General features: G+C 35.0%; 1 pseudogene; it reads right to left on the bottom strand.

Moving 5' to 3' along the window:
• Positions 1 to 6,763: 6,763 nt before the first annotated feature.
• Positions 6,764 to 8,005, bottom strand: LOC132010555 (52 kDa repressor of the inhibitor of the protein kinase-like; annotated as a pseudogene).
• Positions 8,006 to 9,308: the final 1,303 nt, after the last annotated feature.

Raw genomic sequence — 9,308 nt, 5'->3', positions numbered from 1 at the left:
AAACTAATGATGTACTATTTTTTGGCTAATTGAATTTAAATAAAATAAAATTTTGGCTTACAGAGTTGGTTGTTTTTACAGATATTAAGACAAAGGGGAAAAAAGATAACTTTTTTATATTTACCCCTATGTTCACAATTCCATGTGTCTTCATTCTTTCTTGGACATTTGAGTTTTTATAGTGTCACCTCCCATCAAGGTGAAGGATTTCCTTTTGGATTTCTTAAAGTGCAGATTTGCTGGCAATAAATTCTTTCAGCTTCTATTAATCTGAAAATATCTTTATTTTCCCTTCATTTTTAAAGGTCATCTTACTGAATATAGAATTGTGGATTGGCAATATTTTGTTTGAATTCCTAACACGTTAAAGACATCATACCTTTATCTCCCTTTTTGTCTGATGATAGTAAGCTATGATGATACCTTTTTATCTTTGGTTTTCTGCACTTAGTCTATTCTACTCTGTTTTCTTTGTATTTTTCTATCTTGAGGTTCTCTGAGTTTCATGGATATGTCAGTCCACATTTCCCCCCATATTTGGTTATATTTCAGCCATTTTTCTTTTAAATTTCTTCCTATCTCTATTTCCCCCCCATCCTCACTTATATCTAGGAATCCAACTGAATATATGCTGGAATTGGTATTGCCCAACAGATCACTGAGCTTTGTTTGTGTTTCCATTCTTTTACTCTTTTCGTAGAATTGGATAAATTCTATGGCTCTCTCTTCAAGTTACTGACTTTTAAGTTAATCTGTCCAGCGATTTTTTCCATTTTAGGTATTACATTTTCAGTTCTAATATTTCTATTTGATCCTCCACTTGTTCACTCCACCCCCCCCAAATTTATAATACAATATAATAGACTATAGTTACCATATTTTATGTTACATATGCAGGACTTATTTTATAACTAGGAAGTTTGTACTTCTTCATCCCTTTCACTCATTCGTCCCACCTCCCAAGCCCTCACTTCTGGCAAACACCAATCTGTTTTTTATATCTATGTTTTTCTTTTTTGTTTGTTCATTTGTTTTCTACTTTTAGATTCCACGTATAAATGATATCATATGGTGTTTGCCTTTCTCTGACTTATTTCACTTAACAATACACACTAGATCCATCCATGTTGTCACAAATGGAAGAATTCATTTTTTATATAGCTGACTAATGTTCCATTGTGTATATATACTACATCTTCTTTATCCATTTATCTATCAATGGACACAGGCAGGTTGTTTCTGTATCTTGCATATTGTAAGTAATGGTTCAATGAACATGGGGTGTGTATATTCAAAGTACTGTTTTGGTTTTCTTCAGATAGGTGTTCAGAAGTGGAATTGTTGGATTCTATGGTAGTTCTATTTTTAATTTTTTGAGGAAACTCCTCACTGTTTTTCATTGTGGCTGTACCAATGTACATTCCCATCAATAGTGCACAAGGGTTCGCTTTTCTCCACATCCTTGCCAACACTTGTTATTTCTTGTTTTTTGATAATGGCCATTCTGACAGGTGTGAGGTGATATCACAGTGTGGTGTTGAATTGCATTTCTGTGGTGATTAGTGATGAGCTTCTTTCCATGTACCTGTTGGCTATTTGTATGTCTTTGGTGGGAAAATGTCAATATAGATCCTCTGTTCATTTTGTAATTGGAGTTGTTATTGTTATTGAGTAGTATAAGTCCTTTATATATTTTGGATAAATAACCCCTTAAAAGTTATATGATTTATAAATATCTTCTCTCATTCAGTAAGTTGCCTTTTCAATTAGTTGATCATTTCCTTTTTGTGCAGAAGAAGCTTTTTAGTTTGTTGTAGTCCCATTTGTTTATTTTGCTTCTGTTGCCTTTGCCTTTGGTGTCAGATCCTACACACACACACACACACACACACACACACACACTCCACCAAGAGAGATGTTAAGAGATGTTTTCTTCCAGGAATTTTATGGTTCCTGCTTTTATATCCTTCAATGCATTCTGAGTTAATTAATGCATTCTGAGTGTATGGCATGAGATAGTGATCTAGTTTCATCCTTTCCATGTGAATGTCCAGTTTTCCCTACACCATTTGTTGAAGAGACTGTCTCTTCCCCATAGTATATTCTGCCTCTTTGTCAAAAATTAATTGACCATATATGTTTGGGTTAGTTTCTGTACTAAGAATAAAACTGTTCTGTTTTATTGATCAATATTTCTGTTTTTTATGCCAATACGACACTGTTTTGAATACTATAGCTTTGTAATATAGTTTAAATCAGGGAATGTGATGCTTGCAGCTTTGTTCTTCTTTCTCAAGATTGCTTTGGTTATTTGAAAATTTTTTGGTTCCAAACACATTTTAGAATGTTTGTTCTATTTCTGTGAAAAATGCCACTGGAATTTTGATAGGAATTGCATTGAATTTGTATATTACTTAGAGTGGTATGGACATTTTAATGATATTAAAAGTTCCTATCCATGAGCACAATATATGTTTTCATTTACTTGAGTCTTCAATTTCTTTCACCAATGTCTTAGAGTTTTCAGAATATATGCCTCTGACAGTCTTGGTTAAATTTACAACAACTATAATTTTTTGATGCAACTATAATTGGGATTTTTTCTTAATTTCTCTTTCTTATAGTTTGTTTTTAGTCTATAAAAATACAATAGATTTTTGTATATTGATTTTGTACCCTGAAACTTTTCTAAATCTTTTTTTTTTTTCCTAAAGCTCTACCAGGTTTTATTTGGTGAGGTTTTAAGCATTCTCTTTCTATATGATCATGTCATCCACAAATAGTAATAATTTGCTTCTTCCTTCCAATATGGAAACATTTATTTCTTTTTCTGTTTAATTGCTCTGGCAAGGATTCCACTACTCTTTTAATAAAAGTGACAAGAGTGGACATCCTTGTCTTGTTCCTGATTATAAGGGAAAAGCTTTTAGGTTTTTGCCATTGAGTATGATGTTATCTGTGGATTAGTCATATATGGCCTTTCTTATGTTGGGGTATGTTCCATCTATACCCACTTTTTTGGAGAATTTTTATCATAAATGGGTGTCAGATTTCACTAAATGCTTTCTGTGCACCTATTGAGATGATCCTATGATTTTTATTCTTCATTTTGCTAATGTGGCATTGATATGCAGATGTTGAACCATCCAGGCATCCCTGGAATAATCCCACTTGATCATGGTGTATAATCCTTTAAATGTATTATTGAATTTGGTTTGCTAATATTTTGTTGAAGATTTTTACATCTATGTTCATCAGGGATATTGGCCTGTAATTTGTGTGTGTGTGTGTGTGTGTGTGTGTGTGTGTGTGTGTTGTCCTTGACTGGTTTTGGTATCAAGTTAATGCTGACTTCGGAAAATGAGTTTGGGAGTGTTTCCTTACCTTCAATTTTTGGAAGAGTTGAAAAAGATTGACGTTAATTCTTAGATATTTGGTAGAATTTACCAGTGACCCATTTCGTCCTGGGCTTTTCTGTGTTGGAAGGGTTTGATTACTAATTCAGTCTCTTTATTCTTTATTGATTTGTTTAGATTTTCTGTTTCTTCATGATTCAGTGGTGATAGGTTGGATGTTTTAAGAAATGTAACCATTTCTTCTAGGTTGTATAATTTGTTGACTTATAACTGTTCATAGCTGTCTCTTATGATTCTTTGCATTTCTATGGCATTGGTTCTAACTTCTCAGTTTTCATTTTGACTTTATTCATTTAGGTTCTTTCTTTTTCTCTTGATCTGTCTAGCTAAATTTTACCAATTTTGTCTATCTTTTCAAATAAACAGTCTTAGTTTCATTGATCTTCTCTATTGTCTTTTAAATGTATTTCACATTTCTTCTCTAATATTTATTATTTCCTTCCTTCTTTGGGTTTTGCTTTTTTATTCCTTTTCTAGTTCCTTTAGGTATAGGGCTTTGCTTTTTTATTCCTTTTTTAGTTCCTTTAGGTATAAATGTAAGTTTTTTGAGATTTGTCTTGTTTCTTGAGAGAGACCTTTGTTGCTATAAACTTCACTCTTAGTACTGATTTGCTGCACCCCATGCATTTTGGTATGTTCTCTCTGTCTCAAGGTATTTTTTTGTTTCTTTTTTGACCCATTGATTTGCAGTAGTATGTTGTTTTATCTCCTTAGATTTATGATTTTTCATTTTCTTCTTATAATTGATTTGTAAACGTATACTATTGCATCAAAATGATTCTTGATTGGTTTCAGTCTTCTCAGGCTTACTGAGGCTTGCTTTGTGGCCTAACATATGATCTATCCTAGAGAATGTTCCTTGTGTTCTTGAGAAGAATATGTAGTCTGCTACTTTTGGATGGAATATTCTGTATACATCAATTATGTCTATCTGGTCTAACATGTCATTTAAGACCCATAACTCATATCTTTTTTTTAAAGATCTTACTTATTTGAGAGAAAGAGAATGAGAGAGGGAGAACATAAGAGGAGGGATGGTCAGAGGGAGAAGCAGACTCACTGTTGAGCAGGGAGCCTGATGCTGGACTCAATCCAGAGACTCTGAGATCATGACCCAAGCCCAAGGCAGTCACCTAACCAACTGAGTCACCCAGATGCCCCAAGACCCGTAACTCTTAATTGATTTTCTGTGTGGATGAACTATCCATTGAAGTAAATGGTGTATTGAAGCCCCCTAATATTATTGTATTGCCATCAGTTTATTTCTTTTATTTCCATTAATATATGCTTTTATATTTAGGTGTCTTTGTTGGGTTCAGAAATATTTATAAATGTTATGTTATCTTATTGGATTGACTCCTATATGATTCTGTAATGCCCATCTTTGTCTTATATCACAGTCTTTGCTTTACAGTCTATTTTTTTCTAAGTTTCTCTACCCCAGCTTTCTTTTCATTTCCATTTGCATGAATTGTCTTTTTCCTTTATGTCTCTTTTAGTAAGTATTTGTCCTTACATCTGAATTGACTCTTTTGTGAGCAATATATAGATGGGTCTTGTTTTTATATATTTAGCCACACTGCATCTTTTGATTGTGAAGTTTTATCTATTCACACTTAATTATTTTTAGGTAGGTACTTATTGACATTTTGTTGTTTTCTGGATGTTTTGTACTTTCTCCCTGTTCTTTTATTCTTCTTTTGCTTTTTACCCTTATGGTTTGATATCTCTAGTATTATGCTTAGATTCTTTTTCTCACTGTCCTTTCGGTATTTTTTTTCTTTTTGTACTTTTTATAGGTGTTTGTTTTATGGTTACATATGGTTTTGATGTCACATTTTACCTCTTTATTATGTGTATCCCTTAGAAAATTATTTTAGGTATAGTTATTTCCACTATTTTTGTCTTTTTAGCCTTCCTACTAGCTTTAAAAATGATTAGTATACTTCCTTTATTATATATTTACCTTTACCAGTGAGTTTTTTGCTTACATTATATTTTCTTGTTGCTAATTATTACCTTGTCTTTTCAGCTTAAAGTAGTCCCTTGAACATGTTTTTATAGGGCTGGTTTTTTTTTTTTTATGGTGAACTCCTTTAGTTTGTATTTGTCTGAAAAACTATTTTTCCCCAGCTCTGTAATGATAATCTTGCTAGATAGAGTATTCTTGTTTGGAAAGGGTTTTATTTTTTTTTTTTTCTTCCCCTTTTAGTATTTTGAATATCATGCCACTTTCTCTAACCTGCAGAATTTCTACTTAGAAATCAGCTGATAGTCTTATAGGGGTTCCCTTTATATGTAACAAGTATTTTGTTTTTCATTGCTTTTAAGATTCTCTTTTTATCTTTAACTTTTTTAAAAAGCACATTTTATTTAAGTTGAAATAAACTACACAAAATTGATTTTTTCACCAAAAATAACAAAAAGATTTTCTATGTTGTTCCTAGATAAATCACAAAATGCTTATTTTTGTAAGCTTTCCAGATTGTGTTTATAAATCAAGACAAGGCAATAGATCTCATCATGGAAAAAGACAGAGGAAAACAGACAAATCAGTTGTCAGTATCCATGGCCTCTGATCCTGTCTTGACCATGAACAGAGGTGTTCATATATACTGGCTAAAGCGCTTATGAAGGTGTAGGTATTCAGTGTATATTTGCTAAAGAACTTATGAAGATGTAGGCTCAACAAAGGAATATAAACAGCAACAATCCAATGTAAAACAACAATGGCAGGCTCTCCATTCAGACTTTAACTGTAACTTGTTATTTTAAGTTCATTTGGTAAAGACAAAAATCTCACACAATCCTTGCTTTATAAGCTCACACATTTCTCCTCCCTCTGTCTGGTGACTCCCTTAACTGTCCATTATAGATTTTTAATGTACTAACACTCCTATTATTCAAAGGTCACTTGTGAGCTTCATTGTAACATTTTATAAAATGTATTCTTTCCTCCCACACCTCTTCAAAATCTGTGTCTTCCAAGAACTGATAATTCAACACCTGACCATCGGATTCAGTGATAATAAATGTTATGTCTAGAATGACTTAACTAAAACAATTCCCAAGTTCCATTAGCAGAGATCCCATAGAAGTGTAACGTGGCACTTCCAATGCTATCTTCTGGAAGAAGCTTTGTCTCCAAAGCATGAGAGTTTAAACCAGGGCCATTTAAATAGTCAGATTATCAATGGCTAATGTGCTCAATGAGAGGTCAATAGGTCAAGATAGTTAGTGATTAAGTGGCCTACATACACTTGATGTCTTTTCTGTAAGATGTTTTCAAATTTCTTGCAGATTTTTCCATATATCAAACATAAGAGAAAGGCTGCTTTAAAAGCCTCTTAGGTACTTTCAGTGTTTTCTGAGTTATCTGTGAGAAGCTCGGACTTAGTTGTATAGAGTTGGACATATATGTCCACCATTAAATCCAGATCATGTTTTATATCAAATGTTAAGCAAATGTTAAGCAAAGCCAAGTTACTTGACCTTTGGTGTGTCAAAGTGTTCCTCAGGTATGCTTTGAGATGCTTCTGCTCATTTTCATAATGTTCATTCTCAAACCTTCATCACAAGAAGAATACATAGAACTTTCAAGCAATGCATAAACATCAGGAAAAAACTTGATGTTTGGTGGATCCAGGATTTCATAAATGGTGGATGGAAGCTCTTTATCTTTCCCTCCATTTTTCCACTTGATTCTCTAGCAATGCAGCACAGGTGAGAGTGTGTTGGGGTGGGGCAAGTCACTTCTGTACATGTCAGTATTGTGCTCCTCTGATGTTTTAAATTTGAGCTGTCCCATGACAGAGGGTACAGAAGATAAGCATTTAAGAGCTTTGAGGTGCTGTTCTGATATTATATCTTTCAGTTCCTGAATAATGTGGTTCACTTTTGGAACTTTTAGTTTCTTTATAGTAACTCCCAGAGGTGAGCTGAGATTCCAGATTACCTTGCTGAGCTCTGTGGAATTTCCCAGGGAGTCTCACCTGAATATCGTTTACTTGCCAGTTTTGTGGCTTGTTCAAATCAAAATTCATGAGAAACTTCAGTATTTTCTACCACTTCATTTAGTGAATGAAGCACTGCAGTCAAGCTATTGGCTGCTAAGAAGACATTTGAGGTTTGCCCTTGGAGATTTTTACAAAAGGCTCGTGTGAAAGGTAGAACATTTTCAAGATCAACAATGGTAATGATGAAATCAAAATCTGTAACTGCACTACAGAGTATAAAAGTTCAACCAGCTGTATAGCCATTCCATCTAATATTTGTATCACTGTATATATCATCCAAACATAAAACAAGTGCTTGTTGGTGCAGTAAAATTTCAAAAGCTCATGCTTGCCTGTCCACTGAGAATGGCAGATTTCGTTCAGTTCTTTACCCTTTTCCTCATTGTTTTGAAAGAGGACAGCAATTTCATTGTCAAGCTACAAAACCAGATGTGGAGATGCATGGAAGAAAGAACAAGCTTCCTCAATCATTCCTAATGCAACAGATACTCCCACAACAGGCACTGATTTTGCCAACCTCATATTTAAGGCACAGGAAGAGCAAAATGTATAGACAACTTGGGGATATTTCATTTATAATAGATTCATTTTTTAAAATTCTCTTTTTCTTTTGCTGCTTTGTTTGGGTAAGTTCTGCCGTCCTGTGTTCCAGACCACTGATTTGTTCTTCTGCTTCAGCTAGTCTGCTGTTGGATCCCCTTAGTGTATTTTTCAGTTTAGTTATTAATCTTCATCTCTGTTATTTCTGTTGGGCACTTTCTTATATTTTTGTTCTCTTTGTTGAAGTTCTTGCTGTGTTCATACAATCTCTCCCTGAGTTTGGTGAGCATTCTTATGACAATTACTTTGAACTCTTTTGTCAGGTAAATTACTTCTTCCCCATTTCATTTTTTTTTTTCCTTCCTAGGCTTTTATCTTGTACTGTCATTTGAGATATAGTTCTGTTTCCTCATTTTGCTTGTCTCTCTACATTTGTTTCTATGTGTTAAGCAAAACAGCTATTTCTTCCGGTTTTAAAGGGGTGCCCCTATATGGGAGGTGGACCTTACTATTTAGCAATGCCTTAGCTCTTGGTTATCTCTCAAATTGTCTCTCTATTTTTTTCAGGGCCCTGAACCCCAGAAATGCATTCCTTCCCTTCACCGAGGCATGGCACTCAGGGTAATCCTCTGTGTGGGCTGCATGTGTCCTCTGGCTTTGGGATGGTTGGTGTAAGGGGCAGGGTGTTTACCTGCTGTTTCTGGTGTGGCCATGGCAGTGGTGTGGGTAGATGGAACACTCACCTGCCACCTCTGGTAGGGCAGCAGCTATGGCACAGGGAGGCAGAGCACTTGCCCACTGCCTCTGACATGACAGCATCAGTGGTGTGGGGGGTATGTTTGAGCCAAGGAAGCTGCTAGGTGGGGTGGGTGCTTCCCTGCCACACCTGACAGCAGTGCATGGGGGCAGCACTAGCTTGTTAGAGTTAGAGTACAAAATTAGTTCCCACCAGCTTTGGTGCTAAAAAGGTAGTGGGAACATGTAAAAAAGGATGCCCACCATAATTTTTGTCCCTGGGGAGACTCCCTGTAGGATTTTGCGCCCTCTAGATGTATTTAAGATTAACGACTAAATTTCCTTCACATGTGGCCTAGACTTTTCAAACTGTTGCTTTTGCACTGGATTCCAGGATGAGTGATTCTGCATATGGCTCTTTAAGAGTGGACTTTCTGTTCTGTTCAACTCTGGTTCTCTTGGATACAATCCTGTTAATTTTCAAAATCAGACATTTTGGAAGCTTATCCCTCCAAGTGCAGGTCCCAAGGGTTGGTTGGGGTGCCTGAAGTGGAACAGAAATCCCTCACTCCTCATGGAGAAGTTCTGTGTTTATAAGATC

Source organism: Mustela nigripes, chromosome 2 (genome assembly GCF_022355385.1).
Source record: "Mustela nigripes isolate SB6536 chromosome 2, MUSNIG.SB6536, whole genome shotgun sequence".
Lineage (NCBI taxonomy): Eukaryota > Metazoa > Chordata > Mammalia > Carnivora > Mustelidae > Mustela > Mustela nigripes.
The sequence above is the reverse complement of the archived record's forward strand: the minus strand, read 5'-3'. Positions and strand labels throughout refer to the sequence as shown.